Raw genomic sequence first — 19,715 nt, 5'->3', positions numbered from 1 at the left:
ATTTGAAAATGTAAAATGCTGCTTTTTTAAATAAATGGACCATTGCTACTGCCTTGTCATTACTTTAATCTCTGCCTTTCTGAAGAATCGGAGCAGGCTGTGCAGAGGGGACTGAGGGACGGTGAAGAAATATGGCAGCATGTGACCTCCAGAAGAAGAAAGAGGAACGTCCATGTACCAGCAATGAGATACAGGTCAGCAACCGTTTTCATGTTCTCTCCACAGGTACTAATGCGGAGAGTGGACTAGATGATACATCTATGGGAAGGGAGCAGAAGGAGACTCCACCGATTGGAAGGCATGAGATCCACTGTCCTAGGGATGGGGGTTCCAAGACCACCGCTCCCAAAAGAAGGAGGCAGGGACTCCCTCCTCAGGGGGACTGAGTCATCTGTCTGCTGCCGCGACCGAGAAAATTGAGAGGTCTGCTGCTTGCCAGGAGCTAGGATTCACGATGTGACGGAGAGACTGCCAAGACTCATCAAGCCCTCGGATCACTACCCCTTCCTGCTTCTCCACGTGGGCACCAATGATACTGCCAAGAATGACCTTGAGCGGATCACTGCAGACTATGTGGCTCTGGGAAGAAGGATAAATGAGTTTGAGGCACAAGTGGTGTTCTCGTCCATCCTCCCTGTGCAGGGAAAAGGCCTGGGTAGAGACCGTCGAATTGTGGAAGTCAACGAATGGCTACGCAGGTGGTGTCGGAGACAAGGCTTTGGATTCTTCAACCCTGGGATGGTGTTCCAAGAAGGAGGAGTGCTAGGCAGAGACGGGCTCCACCTAACGAAGAGAGGGAAGAGCATCTTCACAAGCAGGCTGGCTAACCTAGTGAGGAGGGCTTTAAACTAGGTTCACCGGGGGAAGGTAAGTGGGGAAATGGGATACTGGGAGGAAGCACAAGCAGGTGAGTGCAAGAGGGGAGGACTCCTGTCTCAGACTGAGAAAGCAGGACAATCAGCGAGTTATCTTAAGTGCCTATACACAAATGCAAGAAGCCTGAGAAACAAGCAGGGAAAACTGGAAGTCCTGGCACAGTCCAGGAACTATGATGTGATTGGAATAACAGAGACTTGGTGGGATAACTCACATGACTGGAGTACTGTCATGGATGGATATAAACTGTTCAGGAAGGACAGGCAGGGCAGAAAAGGTGGGGGAGTTGCATTGTATGTAAGAGAGCAGTATGACTGCTCAGAGCTCTGGTATGAAATTGCAGAAAAAAATGAGATTCTCTGAATTAAGTTTAGAAGTGTGAGCAACAAGGGTGATGTCATGGTCGGAGTCTGCTATAGACCACCAGACCAGAGGGATGAGGTGGATGAGGCTTTCTTCCGGCAACTAGCAGAAGTTACTAGATCGCAGGCCCTGGTTCTCATGGGAGACTTTAATCACCCTGATATCTGCTGGGAGAGCAATACAGCGGGGCACAGACAATCAAGGAAGTTTTTGGAAAGTGTAGGGGACAATTTCCTGGTACAAGTGCTGGAGGAACCAACTAGGGGCAGAGCTCTTCTAGACCTGCTGCTCACAAACTGGGAAGAATTAGTAGGGGAAGCAAAAGTGGATGGGAACCTGGGAGGCAGTGACCATGAGATGGTCGAGTTCAGAGAGCAGCAAAATACGGACCCTGGACTTCAGAAAAGCAGACTTTGTCTCCCTCAGGGAACTAATGGGCAGGATCCCCTGGCAGAATAACATGAGGGGGAAAGGAGTCCAGAAGAGCTGGCTGTATTTTAAAGAATCCTTATTGAGGTTGCAGGAAAAAAAACATCCCAATGTGTAGAAAGAATAGTAAATATGGCAGGCGACCAGCTTGGCTTAACAGTGAAATCCTTGCTGATCTTAAATGCAAAAAAGAAGCTTACACGAAGTGGAAGATTGGACAAATGACCAGGGAGGAGTATAAAAATATTGCTCTGGCATGCGGGAGTGAAATCAGGAAGGCCAAATCACACTTGGAGTTGCAGCTAGCAAGAGATGTTAAGAGTAACAAGAAGGGTTTCTTCGGGTATGTTAGCAACAAGAAGAAAGTCAAGGAAAGTGTGGGCCCCTTACTGAATGAGGGAAGCAACCTAGTGACAGAGGATGTGGAAAAAGCTAATGTACATGGGATATGCCAAGTGGGTGCAACTTTAGTTATCAGTGCCTGTTGGAGCATTCATTAGCTCCTCCTACCCCTTCTTACAGCATTTGTGAACATTCTGAGTGCAAGGCTATAACAGGGTGTGTGGGATTCCAAATGACTCAATTCCTCCACTGCTCCCCTAGATCCCATTAGCTATAAGAATCTGGAGAAGAGGGGAAAGTGGGCAAGGAATATGAATGTGAAGGGTCCATATCGAAAAACTCCAGTTACAGCTGAGTAACCGCATTTCTTCTTCAAGTGGCCTCTGCATATTCCCAGTCATGGAATAGTTTAGCTGGCAGTAGTCTGATAAGGATGATGGGATCTGGTGTCCTATCAAACAAAGATTGAAGAACTGCCTGGCTGAATCTTGCATCTGACCTAGATGACAAGTCTAAAGACTACTGTTTAACAAAAGTATGAATAGACCCCCATGTTGCCTACTTGCATATCTCAATAAGCAGGACATATATTTTGAAAACTAAGGATACCACTTTATCTCTGATGGGATCTAACTCCCAGTCGGAGAGGGACAGATGTTAATTTATAAGCCTCCTGAATATATATTTTAACCTAACTAGAGACTGTACAGTAACCCTTTGACCTTGCTTACTTCCTGAATAAGTGGCAAATAAATTAGCAGAATTCCTGAATTCTTTGGTCCTATCCGAAATAATAGGCCAATGTCCTTTTTTGCACCTAGGGTATGCAATCTTGACTCGCCTGGGTGATTATGCAGTCTAGGGAAAAATACAGGTAAATTGATTGACTGATTAATATGAAACCCTGTAACTCTCTAAGTTCATAATTTTGGATGTGGTCATAAAACCACCTTATCCTTATGAAAAACTGTAAATTGGGGTCAACTATTAATGCTTGTAACTTACTAACCATTTTTGTTGAAGTAATCATAATTGTTAAAGCACTTTTGATGGAAAAATGAAAAAGTGAATATTGGCCCAAAGGTTCATATGGTTGCATGAACTGAGATAAAACTGGGTTAAGGTTCCAGAGGGCATAGGAGATTTTACTGGAGGATAGACACTTAATAAACCTTTAAGGAACTTGTTGACTAATTACAAATAAATAATGATTTCTCTTTAACTCCCTGATGAAATGAAGAAAGATCAGGCAAGTGAACTTTTATGAAGGATTAAGAGAGATCAAAAAAATTAAAAATATGACAGGTAATCTAATACAGCCTAAGCCAGAAATGTACGTGGACTGATATTGTTATTATTTTCCCCCAATAAAAGTCTTTTTCATTTACTTAAATAACATTTATATGTGGACTCTTTTCTAGTGTTGAGTTAAATCTTATGTACATCCAAAGAGCAAACGTGTTCCATGTCCCTCAAATTACTATCACATATACTGTGAGGTGAAGTGAACTCAGATCAGGGTGAAAAGACTTGTTCTTCCTGCTGAATCAGTAAATCCGGATCTAACGGCAGGCAATAGGAGATTCCTCTGGAAAACTGTAGCAGGTGTGGGAACCATCATTGCCTGGCCTAAGCTGGGGCTAATCAAATCAATTTGGTCCATCCTTTCGTATCTTGTTTATTACCTTCTGAATCATCAAGAAAAGGGAAAATGTGTAAAGGAGACCTTAATACCATTTTATTAGGAATGCATCCAAAATTGACTTCTTCTGGCCAGCTATCCTTGAACAAAATTTGTGGCATCGGGACTCAAAAAGGTCCACATCAGGATACCCCATAAATCAAAAATGTCTTTTATTACTGATATTTTCAGGGGCTACTCATGCATTTTTGTTATGTTCCTGCTCAGTTGATCTGTTAAGTTACTGTATTTCCCTTCTAGGTGTGGAATACACCAGTCCCAGAGTGCAATCACAGAGCTGATAAGAGTGTGCACCCCCTTGGTTGTCCAATTAATACATGGCAGTTGTATTGTCTGTGGCAGATTTGTGGCAGAAATGACCTGAGAGCTCATCAAATGGGTCTTGACTCAACAGTATTGATGTGTAACTTTCTCTCTACGGGAGTTGAATGCCCCTGAATTGTGCAATTGTTGTTTAGTTGGGTCCCCCTGTCAATTATCTATATTAGGCCTGAAATTTTCCAGTACCTAATGTTGCAAATAGCTCATTCATAGATGAGCAAAGGGAGTCACATTGTTGTTGAAGCTGTAAGACCATTAGAAAGAAAGGAATTGTTTGTTCTGGACATTGATTTAGAAGTTTTATGCAGATCTTATCTCAGATCTCACCCAGAAGGTAGAGGTGACCAGCTATAACACAAAGAAAGTTGAGAGTTCTTTACTCATAGAACCCAAAGAAGTCTTAGGTGGAGGAGGACTCAGAGAAATGTGAATGTCAGTCACATGTCTTCTAGATTGTGATGAGGAACTACCTTTATATAGAACCAGAACTGACTTTATTTCTAATATGTTATCTCTGAAAGAGTTGGAACGGTGCTCCAGGGAGAACATGGATCTGAGTGATGTAGTTCAGCCCCCACTGTCCCACCCCCATATTCATCTTTCTCAGGTTGGATAGATCAGCACAGATGCTTGGAACTGATGGCTAAAAGTCCTTGTTCCTATGATGTGATCTGCTCCACTGTCTAATCTTTGGATCCAGTGAACTTGGGTCTGAAGCAATAGGGTCTGATCTATCTAGGGGATGTTTTCTGGCTCTTGTCATAGAGACTTTCCCTGTGGAGGCTCTTTACCTTGGTCAGGAGCACATGAAACCATGATACATCTGATTCATTTAAGATGCACCCAGTCAGCACATCCCATGAGAGGGAATATGCAGAGGTCACTCAAAGAAGAACAGCTCACTTTGACTCTTTCCTGTACACTATTAGGATTGGTCACCTATGTCACTTGTTAATGGTTTGTCTCCTTGATTGGATGACTGAAACTTTTTAAACAGCAGAGTAATTAATAAAAGATGAATGGATACCAAATGCTATTGGTCACAGGCAAATTATCTTGTTTGTATGCAAATATGAGTATTCTCACAAATAACAGGTATTCCCTTAATATTTGTGCAAGCAAATGTTATTTGCACAAATCTTGGCATTCTCTGGATAGGCCACTCCCCTACCCAGAGCAGCAGGGCATCTGGTCTGCTCTGGTGGTGAATGGAGGGGTGGCACAGCATTTTTCCTAGGCTCTAGTAGCTGCTGCTCCACTGGGGTTTGTCTGCTGACTCAGGCAGATATTTACACCTGATTTGTATTTTAAAGCTTTTCTTCATAATCGTGTAACCTAGAAACATTTTTAATGAAACCTTAGATTCTGACATCATACCATTACTCAGGGGGCTGAAGTCATTGGTATGTGCCTATGCTGTAAACCAGCTGTGCCCAGGTGTGTATCTGAAACCCAATAAAGGGGAGCTAAGCCTAAGGAACCCAGCAGCACCACATGATCCTATTTTGTACTTCTGCATAATATACTCTGAATATTTTGTTGTATCAAGTAGGCAGAGGTTTGTTATGGCCAGAGATTGGCAAAGCATCAGTAATTTCTTCCCAATTTGAGTCCTACTTAAAAGAAGATGTTTTACATACCTGGAAAAGCTAAGGTGGAATAAAGGAAATACATGCAATTTTCCTCCTCAAATTCTATAGGAATAAAAGGTCTAAGTATGTCCCATCCCACAATGAGAAACATGCTGATTTAGTTTCCCATAAGGTTTAATTAATGTTTATCATATACTGTATTCTCTTGTCTAAGCAGGGAAGCCTTGGAATCAGATATCCAGGTGGTGAATAACGCAGTGTAACTCCAGTTACTTCCATGGGAGCTGTATTGATTTAAACCACCTTAGAAACTAGCCAGAAAGAATAGCAAATCTATGATATAAGCTAATTCTTTTACACAGTTGTACGTAACATTTCACTTTCTATGCTGGTATGATATTACATAGATACTGTACACACTCACACAGAACAGTGTGGAAAAATAGTTGATGTGATATCATGTGTCTTTACTTCTGTCTAAAATTATTGCTGGGTACAAATGATTTTGAAATATATTTTTCAGTAAGCACATGGGTACCTGTGTAACTCGCAAGAACATTTGTTGTTTCTACTAATAAAGAAAAAGGATCAAGCCACATCTGTACTACTGTATTTCTGAACAAGGTGTGCTTATTCTACCAAGGAGATACCAATAATTCAAGGTAATCAGCAGAGTACATTATAGAGGAAATTCTGAACCAACAAGCTGTACAAACAAAATAGCAATCAGAAGATTTAATGCATTTCTGATGTACATTTAAGGCACTGACACTGGGCCACAGATGTACATGTGTTGTGTTTTATCTTGTTGAGATATGGCCTGAGAGAACCTATTATAGCATATCATCACCCACAACTACTGGGCCTGTGAAAGGAAAAATTCCATCACACATTACTCCTGCAGATATATTAGAGAAACAAATTGTACTTGGAATTGAAAAGTCACAGGCTTATTCTGTCTTAATAAATTCCTGCCAAAAGGCTAAGTGTAAAACCAGAAATACTTCCCAGATGTTGTTACCGTATTATCATCTTTGACATCTCAAGGGCTGCTCAGGGGATCATCTAGATATCATTTCAGAGTTCTCACAATAAATCTGTTTTTTTTAACCTGTACTTGATTTTATGTAGCCATTTTGAGTTTACTGTATTTGAGATTTAACATTGTCTTTACCAAAAGACAAGAGCTCTTTTATAACAAGAGCTCTGTCACTTCAGTGATCTGATGTTACCGTGCACACTTTTCAGAGTCATAGCTTCACTTTTAAATGCTACTTTATTTTTCCATAGAGGTGGCCCTGAAAACTAGTACCTTGCAATGCATCTGAAGAATCTTAATAGATCTGATTGTGTCCCAGTGCTACATTCTTATTATTCTAGACTGCACATTATATTCTGAAGCATTGTCTATTCTGCTATCAGTTTTTATGAATTCATTTTAGCTTCTTTCTCCCTATTTTACCTTTTAACTGTTTTATGAATTATCCCAGTACATAGCAATATTGTAAATCTCTTAAATAAATTAATAATTTCTCTAATTCTATATTATTTATTATTTAAATTCTGTAACTCCATTATTAAATCTGTGAATGCTATGTAGTACAATGGCATGAAAAGACACTATGTAAAATATAGTTTATTATGTAGCACAGAAGAGCTCATTTTAGAGTTTTACTCCAGGGAAGGATTATCTGCTTGACAGCCACAAACCCAAGAATATCTCACCCTAATTTATAAGTAGTAGTATAACTAACTGAACCCATCATAAGACCTTAAATAAAAGTTTCCAGGTTTGCAAATTAATACTTCCCCTTTTCCCTCTCTTCTGCTCTTCCATAGCAAACTAGCAGCTCTGCTGTGTTAGTGGCCTAGATTCCTCCTCAGTGCTGCCTTCATTGGGGAAGAAATGGGTTGCCTTAATCCATAGGAAAATAGGAAATATTGGATCAGAACACTGATCCGTCTAGTCATGTATCCTGACACCAACTGTGGCCAATACCACATGTTGCAAAGGAAAGTGCAAGGAACACTATTAGCGACAATTATGGAATAAGACCTCATAGGGAAAATTTCTTTCTAGAACCATCAATTAATATTTGGATTACATTCTGAAGCATGAGGGTATCTCTCTTGTAAATACATTTTTATCCCATCCAATGCAATTGTGGATCAATATACATATTTAATTTTTATTTTAATCCTCCTAAGCTCTTGACCTCAATAATATTTTATAGTAATGTGCTGTGTAAAACAATATTTCTATTTATTAGTTTTTAATTTGTTCTCTTTCACTTTCATCAGATGCCCCCTTGTTTCTGTACTATGAGAAAGGGTAAATATAAATGTCCAATCTACCTTCTCTACACCATTCATTACTATTATATCCCTCTTATCTGCATCCTCGCTAAAGTAAACGCTTCCAGACTTTTTGGTCTCTCTCCATACAGAACGTTGCCCAGGCCTGTACACACACAATCCCACTCCCTAACAACAGACCCTGCCACAGACCTTCTTCCTAACAGCCACTCATACCAACCCCCCTCTTCTTCCTGGTGTTTTCTCTTTGAGAGGTAGGACTGCGAGCTATCACCATCCAACATCCTGGGTGATAGGGATGCCTAATCCAACCTCTTGCCTCTTTCAGGGATTTATCGCTTCCTTTCTTCCCTCAAGGAAGATATTTCTCCTAACAAAATGAAGTCATACAACTTCCACTGACATTTCTGGGCACAGGGATATTGTTAAAAGAGCACTCCAAATCTGTATGTTCAATACCTACTTTGCTTCAGTCTTCTCACAAAAAAATGACATGTGATCAGACAACTAGCAAAGTTACCATAGACAATAAAGGGGAAGAGATGAGGCTTGGGATAAGTAAAGAACACATCAGATCTTCTGACTAATTTGAGTGAATTCAACTCAGCAGTGCCCTAATGCTATTCCCCTGAGGGTACTGAAGGAATTAGCTGAAGAAATCTCGGCGCCACTGCCAGTAGTATTTGCAAACTTATGGATGACAGGTCCCGGAAGACTGGAGAAGGACTAACATAGTGCCCATGTTTAAAAAAAGGAAAAAAGAGGAGCCATAGAATTTTAGACAAGTAAGCCTCACTTCGATACCCAGGAAGCTACTAGAGCAATGTATAAAACATTCAATTTGCGAATACCTGGAGGATGAAGGGGTAATCACTAGCAGCCAGCATGGATTTACCAAGAACAAATCCAAACCAACTTGACTTCCTTCTTTGACTGGGTAACTGGTTTTTGTTGATAAAGGAAATGCAATGGACATAGTATACCTGGACTTCACCAAGGCTTTAAACACAGTCCTACATGATATTCTGATAAGTAAGCTAGAGAAATACGTGCCTGGCGAAACTACCATGATGTGGATACATGATTAGTTAAACAACCGCAAACAAAGAGTAACTATCAATGGAATGATGTCAGATTGGAGGGGGGTCTCAAGTGGGGTTCCGCTGTTCTGGGTCAGGTGTTGTTTAACATCTTTATTAATTACCTGGATGTAGGAATACAGGGCATAACCGATCAAAGTTGCAGATGACACAAAGCTGGGGGGTGAGGGGGGGGGTTGCCAACACTTGGAAGGATAGAACTAAAATTCAGGGGGCTCTTGATAAATTGGAGAACTGGGCTATTGATAACAAAATGAAATTCAACAAAGACAATTGAAAGGTGCTACTCTTAGGGAAGAAAAAGCAAATGCACAAATACAGCATGGGGGGAAACTGGCTTGGCAGGGGTACTGCTCTGGGAGTTGTGGTGGATTACAGCCTCAACATGAGTCAGCAATGTGATGCTGTTGCAAAAAAAGCAAATACAATTTTAGGTTGCATTAACAGAGGCATAACATGCAAGTCATGGAAGGTGATAGTACCACTCTACTCGGTGTTGATAGGCCTCAGCTGGAGTACTATGTCCAGTCTTGGTCACCAATCTATAGAAAGGATGTAGAGAAACTTGAAAGGATCCAGAGACAAGCGAGAAAGATGATCAAAGGGGTGGAATGCAAGCTATATGGAATGCAGGGAACTGTGTATGTTCAGTTTGGAACAGAGATTAAGGGGGGATATGATAGCGGTCTTCAAATACTTGTAACCCTGCCATAAAAAAGATAGAGAAAAATTGTTCTCTCTTGCCACAGAGTGTGGGACAAGAGGAATGGGTTCAAACTACAGCATAGAAGATTTAGATTAAATCTCAGGAAAAACTGTAAGAACAGTAGGACAATGGAATAGGCTGCGTAGGGAGGTTATGGAAGCTCCTTCACTGGAAGTTTTCAAAAGGAGGCTGGATCACCATCGATCTTGGATGGTTTAAGCACAACAAATCCTGCATTTTAGCCTGGGGTTAGACTAGATGACCCTTGTGGTTCCTTCTAACCCTATAATTCTATGATTCTTTGTAGTTAGTTAATAGATGAGGTGTCAGATGAGATTGCAATCAAGAATATGTAGCCTAGCTCCAGCGTTTTGCAGGACTAAATGAAATTCATTGTTGTTGAGCACTGCACACAGCTCCCTCCGTGCACCTCTTTACTTCAATTCTTACCAGGTAGACTCAGCCAAACAGGAATCTAGAAATAATCAAGAAAAAACATGTCTTTTCAACCTGTGATGGAAGTCAACCAAGACAGCTTGAAATCTAAAATTGCACTACCAGTAGCTTCATTGACACTTTTGCTGATATTCAAATAATGAAAAAAATACAGGGAAGAAGACTGTATTCAGTAGTTGTACAGTAGTAGCTGGTAGTTTTCAACTTGTTAACATAACTTGACTTTGGAAAATGAATGAAAAGCAAATTGATCATTAAATGGCATGATAAAATGTATGAACAAGACATCCAGATATCAGGAACTTTATACATCCTGAATGTACAAGTCTTCTAGGCAAGATGCTTACAATGTACTCCTGCAAACCCCACTAAATGGTTCAGACTGAACACTTTACTGTAGGTCAGGGCTGTTAATCACCAGAAGGCCCCAGGGCAGCCACATACAGCCTTATTTATGGGTAAATCAAGAAACTGAAATACTGAACCGTGCCTGATTAGCTGCACTAATATGCTACTTGTGGCTAATTTCTGAGCTGCTTAATTCGCAGGTGTTTGCCCCAGCCAATAAATCCTACCCTCTCCCTCCTCTTTGCACTCATGGACCTGCCATGCATATGTGGAGCCTGTTTAAATGACAGGCAGGAAATAATTGATGGTGCATTAAATCACTCCAGTGTTTAGTGAACTGGCTCCTCTTTGAAACAAGCACTGCTACGTTCCCACTCTCAGGCTCATTTCAGATGTTATTGTAACCTAAGTCTTTTGCACCACTGCTTGCAACCTTTCAAAGGTACAATGTGTACATTTCCTCATTTTTATTTGTTTTAGTTGTAGAGCACACACTTTGCATAAGACATAGCTATTAAATTTTCCACAACAGCTAGTTGTCAATCCAGTGAAGCACAACAAAAATCTACTGACTTAGAAGCTGAATGGGAACATACCAGGAGTTTTAACAGCTGCAACCCTCCCCCATTTTCCTTTGAGTTTTATTAAATTAAGCTCTTAATTAAATGCATCAAAACAGAGCAAACAGATTTGCCACTTTTAATTTTAAAACTATGGGTTTTTTTTATTTGTTTTGATTTGGAGGCTTTTTTTAGTTGGTTTGTTTGTTTAATTCATGATTTTATACGGTACATTCTTGTTTTCAAGGATCTCAAAAGTTGCTATTTGAGCTGTGTGAAAATCACACTTCACTTTCCTGGGGTTCCTTTGAATATTTTCTTTCATTTTAGTCCCCATGAATTGGCAAGCTCTGACATTTACTTTGATTTTAAGGATCAAACAAATCAAAAATCTTCAAGTGGTACTCAGTGAAACCATCACCCCTCACCTGGCTTTGTATCACAGCCACACAAGTCCATATATTTTCCATTATTTTGGTACTAACCCTCAACTGGCCCCAGAACTGGAGGGAATGGGTTTCAAACATGTCTAAAATTTACAGTGAACATGGTTTGGGGTTTAAGCTTGTAATGAAGCCTGAAATCAGGCAAGTTTCACATGGTTTCAGGATCTGCTGTGAGCATTTGGCATTTCTCTTGTTAATCTACAGTAGCTTTATACAGTATATACACCTATAGAGACAGATGTTTATAGGGGCCTCTACTCTTCTTCCTTTTATTGTATCAGTGGGCAGCGATCGATCCAGCAACCGCTGAGCGCTCTCCCATCAACTCCGGTACTCCACAAGAACGAGAAGCGCAAGCAGAGTTGACAGGAGAGTGCCAGCTTTTGACTTACAGCAGGGAAGACACTGCGGTAAGTAGATCTAAGTACATACAAGCCCTGGAACAGGCACAGTACCTCAATACTGGGCTTCTGCAGACCTGTGTAGCCCTTTTACTGGGTTCAGTCATGGCCCTAGCCCCTGCCTGTCTCCCTCTATTCTCTTTAAAGTGTCTAGTACCATTGTCCACATTAGATTCCTCTGTTCCTTGTGCACTGGAGGATTAAGTAAAGTGACTATGCCTGCCTTATGTGAAGGACTTCATTGGGTAGGAGAAGGCTCCCTGCACTCTCCTACAGCTTTTTTGCACATCTATGCTGGGCTACATAAAATGTAGCCATTAACAGTAAAGGGGTTTATATGCTGAGACCGTTTGTAAACCGAAGATGATGCAGAATTTGGCTGTGTGTTTATTAAGTAGTATGTCTCACAAACAGCACATTATACCCATGCCCTGCTACCTGCACAGTTCAAAGTGATGGGTGCAGTTCAAAGTGCTGATTTTAACTCAGTGGTTGAGGACTCAGTTACCCAAGATCATTTTTCTTTGTGGTCAATACTGCTGCAGCTGAGATCAGCAAAGGCACATGGGTTCAATCCCTATTGGTTTAAAAGTGAGAGTTCTGCTGGCAGTGTTAGCCATTCATGACTCTCAACTCACCTTTGGAATTCAATTTTGTTCACCTCCACCCACAGTATGCCCAAATCCAGATGTGTTAACTCCTGGACGAGCTGCAAAGCCCACGTCTTTATGCACACACTTTGGGACAGGTTGGTTGATGAGCTCAGCCACAGGAGACTCTTAATCATAGATTTTAAGCCCAGAAAGACATCCTGCACAACACAGGCCATTGAATTTTACTCAGGAATTCCTGAAATGGAGGGAATTATTCTTCCACATTGTGCAAGTGAGCACTGTTGAGTTCTGTAACTTGAGGCTAAACTAGGGCCTCTCTCTTTTTAACTTGACAGACTTGTTTGTACTTTTGTAATAATAATTCAATTATTAAGATAAAATCTTTGTGGAGGGTATGGTCTTTCTAATTTATCTCAGACACCTGGAGTGTGAAAGAGTTACTGTTAAAATCTAAATAAATAAATCAAATGATTCAGTTAACAAATTCTGACCTGCTAGAATGGCTACATTAATTGGGCCACTTACATCAGTTTGGATTCCCTGGCCCTTGGTTTTCCTCACACATCTATAGAATGGGTATAAGTAAATCTAAGGGATTCAAACTCATTTTGAGAGAGCATAAATTCGAGTAAGGGGGTCTGTCTTACTTCACATTAATACCATTGGGAAGTTGTTACTTTGTTTCCAATATCTAGCTCTCATGGCTCATTATTACATAAAAATCAATTAATTAATGTTGTTGGATGAAATATTTGGAATAAACATAAAAACTTTGCAAGTAACTGTTAAATTTTCCAAAAAATGTGGTTGTGAAAAAAACAATTTCATGACTTGTTTATCAAAATTTGTATTGAAAATGCTATCAAAATCATTATCAACATAATTATTCAATCTTTTCATTTACCGAAGACCAGATTTTGATATACAAAACACGTCAATAACTGTTTCAATCGTGATTTCGATGACATTTTCAATACAATATAAATACATTTTGTGAATTTTTTAAACATTAAAACCAGGTCCCCTTCAAACCCTGTATAATAGAAACAACTTTATATTTTCAATTTTTTGGCAAAAATTGTTTATAAAATGTTAACCTGCTCTATTAATTAATTTAAAAATAATGCAATTGTACTGCACTTTTCTTCCATAGATCTCAAAAGATTTACAAAGTGATCGAGTATCATTTCTTCCTTTTTAGGTTAGACTTTTCAGGGCAGGACTTGTGTCTCATGTGTTTGCACAGGTGTTTAGTACAATGGGGTCATTCGGATTGGGAACTCTAGATGCTATTGTAACAATTAAAATGAACAATCACAATAATATTTTTACAAATGGCATAAGTGAGGTGCAGAGAAGTTAAGGGCATTACTCAAGGTCACACAGGGAGTCAGCAACTGAACTAGGAAAATAACTCAGGTGTCCTGACCCCCAGTGACATGCCCTATATGCTGTGACATTCATTGTGAGGTGGCAGTCTCTTTAAATCTGTAATTCACCATGAAAATACTGGTTCAAACATGCACTTTCTTCTAGCACAGACGTTCTCAAACTGGGATGGTGGGCCCCATTGGGGGACATGGAATGTATTTGGGGGCGGGGGGAAATTACTACACACATTTTACCCACAGCAATGAATAACTAGCAAAGCTAATTCCTCCAGGCATATCAGGTCCCCAGATGAAGCTGTGCATTTTGAGAGATTTCTGTTAAGCTTGCTATCTGTTCACTAATCTGTTTACTACAGCGCTATGTGCACATTTAATTGTAAACATCAACCACAATCACAGTTTTGCTTTTGCTCTTATTACAATGGATCATTGACTCTATTTGAATTGATACCTTACTGTTATTAATACTTAGAGAGAGTTGCATGTTGATCTTTTTATCTGTATATGTACATGTGTGGTGTCAGGGGTACTACAGACACAAAGAAGGGGGGATGATCAAAGAAGTTTGAGAACCACTGTTTTAGCAAAATATGTTCACTTCATCTCCAATTTCGAAAAGCACTATAAGAGGTGATGTTTACTTGTAGAAATATATATATGGACCAATTACCAGGGTTTCAGCCCTGTACTAGAAACCAGCACTACTTTCTTCTTAATTTGAAAAGCAAAAAATAGCATTTGCAAACATTTGTACCTCAAAGTCTATCATTTTTTTCTCACAACAGGGACCTTATCTCAAATTGTGCCTAACTTGTGCTCATGGGAGTGGCTCCATTGAACGGAATGACACTGCTTGCATGAACAAGGGAAATAACTATTGTCCCCTTCTGTATTATACAAATAAATCATCAATAGTGCATATTGTTTGGGTTGGAGAGGGAGGAAAGGGAGATAAGGAGAGGTGAGAGCAGTATCAAATGTCAAAATCTTCTTACATAGTTTGGTCAAAGAGTTTTTAGGGGTATTAAATAGATAGGGTGACATTCAAGCCTAATTCAGTGAGACCAGGATCTCATGCATGGTACTTTTTAAAAATTATAACCAAGATTTTCAAAAGTGACTTTAGATTTTGAATGTCTTAATTGTGAGGAACAAAGATAGAAACACCTTAAAGGTGTTTTTCACAGGGATTTTTTTTTGAAAATCAGGCCCCTATAAAATTGGGCACCCAAAACTATTTCAATAGCAGCATTTTTTGAAAATAGGCTGAGTCTTGTGGCTTTGTTTGTGAAAGAAACATACTAAAACTTTGAAGAGTCTTTTGACACAAACCTTAGACCTTAAGATAATAGAATATTTTCAACAATTGTTTGTTTATTTGTCTCTTGGGTATTTTTCCTCCAGTAGGTCTGTTTAGTAGAGAGCTAGGACATACATCATTTATATATTCATTTATGTTCACATTCAGACCTAAGGTATTAATTGCCAAAATCTTCAGCAGGGATCCTCAATGATGATTTACAGAAATAAGATGCCATTTTGTTTAGTCACACTCCCACTATATTGTAACAGAAATGGAAAAAGATTGACAAACATGACAAAAATGGATTCCCCAGCTCAAAAATGAAGAAAATTGCACCTGGAAGTTCCCAAAGTCTAGTCTTGAAGTCTATGTTTTTCTGGAATAAAATCTCAGAAAGTATCTTTACATAAATTTGGAATATCTTTAGCCTATCTGTTTTTGAGACATTCTTCTTTTTAAGCATATAGAGCCTGACTCAAAGCCTATAAAAGTCAATTGAGAGATTCCTATTAACTTCAGTGAGCTTTAGATCAGGCCCAGACCAAGCAATTCTTAAATTATTTTTAACACCTAAGGAAATTCCTGTGCAATAGTGAAAGCCCAGATTCCAGGCTGAAAGAATCATACCTCTGTCAAATATTCCTTAAAAGAAAAATGGAATGTTCTCAGAAAACACACATTTTCAAAAGGTAGGAAATTCCAAAGGCAAGTTCTACTTTACAAGAGGATTCACATATTCAAAAAGTATAGAAATGCGCACTTGAGAATACCACTTAAGGTAACCTAGAAACCCTTAACTATGCCCATGTGACACCAGCGTAGGAATACCCAGAATGTGGAAGCAGCCTTATCCATCCAAGATAGAAGTCCATTAATTACTCCTGGGGGAATTCTGCAACACTGAGCAATGCAGAATTTTGCAGAAATGGGCTGCAGTGATGCTGGATGCCACTAGGGGGCACTGGACTTGGCAAACCTCAGCTCGCACACAGAAGACACAGTCAGGGGGAGGACCAGGGAACTAGAGGGTTCCCGCCAGCTTCAGTTCCCCGCATTCCCTGAAGGAAGGAGACAGTGGTGCGCAGGAAACTCCACACAAGCCTGGGACCCAGTATCAGGCTGTTTCTCCCTTTGAATCCCTGGGCTCTGAGGGCTAGTGGGGCCCACATCTGGGCTCTGGGAAGAGGAGTAGGAGGACAAGTGTCTGGGCTGGGAGGGTCCTGCGGCTGGACTCTGGGAGGAGAGGGTTCGGGTATCTGGACAAGAGGCGGGCACTGTGGCTGGGCTCTGGGGGAGAGGGGTTGTGGATGTCTGGCCCCCCAGCTGGGCTCTGGGGGCTGAGGGGTGAGGGCAGAGAAACAGAAATTGGGTTGTCATAGGGGTTACTTTAATTCTCTACTCCTGGGGGAATTTCTCTGTGTGTGTCTGTATTGTTACAGACATATTTCCTGACAGGTATTTTGAAATAAATTACCAAAATAATTGAAACTGGCATGATTATGTAGTGTTATTTTGACAAATAAAATTTGCAGAATTTTAAAATATTGTACACAGAATTTTTAATTTTTTTGCACAGAATTCCCCCAGGAGTAATTAATATTAAGGACAATGTCTTTGTGACCATGAATGAGATGAGCCCATGTGACAGATTGATAAAGTAGTCCCAGATTTTCTGGCTATTTTCAGAGTGATGTCATGGGGGGGGGGCGCATTGTTAAGGTTGTTTGGGTTATCCCCTGAGTACATTTCCATACTTTTGAAAATTTTGAGTTTTTTGTAAAGTGCAAACTTAATTTGGAATTTCCAGGCCTTCTAACATTTGAATTTTTGAGAAAAATTACAATATATACTTATGGGATTTGCAACTAAAATAATTAGTAGATTTTTTTCAGATTTACCTCCATGTTAACACAGGGTTGTTTGTTAGTTTTTTGATCTGTGAATTTTTTTCCCAGTAAGAATTTTTTTTTTTTTTTTTTTGTATTTTTCATCACATTCAGTATCAATACGCAAGGAATAAAAATCATGCCAATTCAAAAAAAAATGTATGATGTTTTTAGAGATATTATGTAATTATTATATTGCTCAAATTTACACATTAGGAACACTATAGGAATAGTGTTAAAGAAGTGTAGTTCTGCTATTTGAGAATTAAAAGTGCACCAGCTGTCAGAAGTCACTTTCAGGATGCAGCAGTGAAGGATTATATCACAAAGGTCACTCAGAGAAAGAAGAGTGTCACAAAGTTAAGTACATTTAGAGAAGATCAGATAATAAGGAATATCTTTTTCAAAGCTAAAATGATAGATTTCAAGAATGCTAAAATAAAGCACATGGCAGATATAAAGGGAAATCAAGACAAGAGGAGAAAATAAAATAGAAGGGTAATACTATATAAGTGAAGCTGTAGAAATCATAAAAGAAATGCTTGGAAACAAGAGTGAAACTTATTTAATAAAGTAAAATTTATTCAGAGCATTCAGATGGCAAGATTCAGAAAAATAACCAGCAGAGTGGCATTCTAGCTGATTGCAAGATGCTAGAAGAATACATTTTTAAAAATTGTCATGTGTTTTCATACAACACCATATGAATAATTTAACAATAATGCCAAGATTTATTAAAAGAGTACTACCAATGAAATGTCAATGCCAGAGACAAGAAATTCTATATTTTTAGGTGATAGTACATGTCTAATTTATAAAATTTAATAGCATTTAATATTTACTCCTAAAAAACTGGGACAGGATCATTCTGGAGTCCCAAAATCTTAAAAAAAAGATGAGGAGTTTGATATATGGAAACTCAATGCTAGTTTCATACAGCACAATCTTTGTTAAGCAGAATCTGTTTTTTGCTCTCACAGCACTATTTAAATAAAATGATATGCCTAATTATTTTCCATTTAATATTCTGTTTCCTTTTGATAATATCATCATAAAGTATTTTCTTGCACTGAACAAGAGATTTTATGATGTCATTAAAGATTGCAGAACACAGTTATTGTGTAATATTATTCATGTAGCCCTTGGAAAAAATAAGATAGGACTTGTGCAGGCAGACTGATTCAATTGCCAGGCCAAAACATGTAACAGAGACAGTACTTGTTGCTCAGCTCTGTGGCATTTGATAAAGTTGCTTACCAAATACTTCTGTCCTGCTTCCAAGAAGCTGCAGAGGTGAGTGAAAGTTTCATGAAATGGCTCAAGTCCTGTCTTTCTTATCATACTCAAATGGTTATTAAGTGCAACTGTTCCTTGACCTTCAAAGCCCACACTTGGAGGATTCCACAAGGCTCAAATATGTCACTTACAGTATTCAACTTCTATACAAAGCTACTGGGACAGCAGGTTAGAAAATACAGGCGGAAGGGCAGCAGAACATGGATGATGCCCAGTTCTCTATCTCCTATGTACCCATCATTTCCCAGCATTCTCCAGCTCAATGCATCAGATCAGCACCTGAACAGTGACTGCCTATAGTTAATTAGTTTTATAGTTATAACAATAAACATTAGTTAAATGATACAGTTCCTTCTTCCCCCAAAAGGAATATTGTTTGAAATAGGAATTCTGATCTGAGCACTTACTGCAAAGTGTGAATCCAAACATTTTACCTCTGCCTGAGACTGACTTTTTTAGACATTTGTAACTGTAACCTTTCTATCTATGTCAATCTCTTTTCTCTTCTCTAAGCACACAGTGAGCCAATATTGAAAAAAAAAAAGCTATTCTTTTGAAACTGCAAGCAACTACAAGCCCAAATGAAATAATTTAGTACAAAAAAATATAGACAAGCTAAAAGATTTGTAAGTACATTGTTTGCCATAAGACTTTAAGGGCCTGATTCTCATTTATACTAAGGCTGCTTTACACTGCTCCATAATTTATGCCCACTTTACACCTTTGTAAATAGACCTTGGTGTTAACAAAAATCAGGCTCTATTTGTTTTACGCACTCTTTGCAACTCTTTAGCTGATTCCAACCTGTGCTATTTCCTCTAACGTTTAAGTACTATCTACTGGTTTGCTAACCAACATTGTTATGTGTGTGCTTGCCAAAGTGTATCCATAAGTCTACACACTGTAGCACATTCATTAGTATAAGTGAAAGAGCGATGGAGAAAACTGTTACTAAACCTATAGGAGATGTCCTGCCTGTTTAATTTGTATGCACATCATCTTTACATTATTGTGTCCTGGCCCTGGCCCGCTGCACTCATAGCTGAGGAAGCAAAGCTCTTTCTTTCTCTCTCTTGGTCTCTTTCTCTGTCTGTTCTTGGGAGTCACAGATTTTGCAAGGTCTAATGAGATGCATGTTATAAAGTGAGAATGGGAAGCACTGTGCTTTCATTGAACTAATCTCTATCCTGGTCCAACGGTTTTATTTGCAGCTGAAACTCCTGGCAGTATGGAAATAAATGCTTCATAAAGAATCACTTGATTTAGT

Source organism: Chrysemys picta, chromosome 2 (assembly GCF_011386835.1).
Source record: "Chrysemys picta bellii isolate R12L10 chromosome 2, ASM1138683v2, whole genome shotgun sequence".
In the NCBI taxonomy this organism is placed as follows: Eukaryota; Metazoa; Chordata; order Testudines; family Emydidae; genus Chrysemys; species Chrysemys picta.
Note: the sequence above shows the minus strand (reverse complement) of the source record.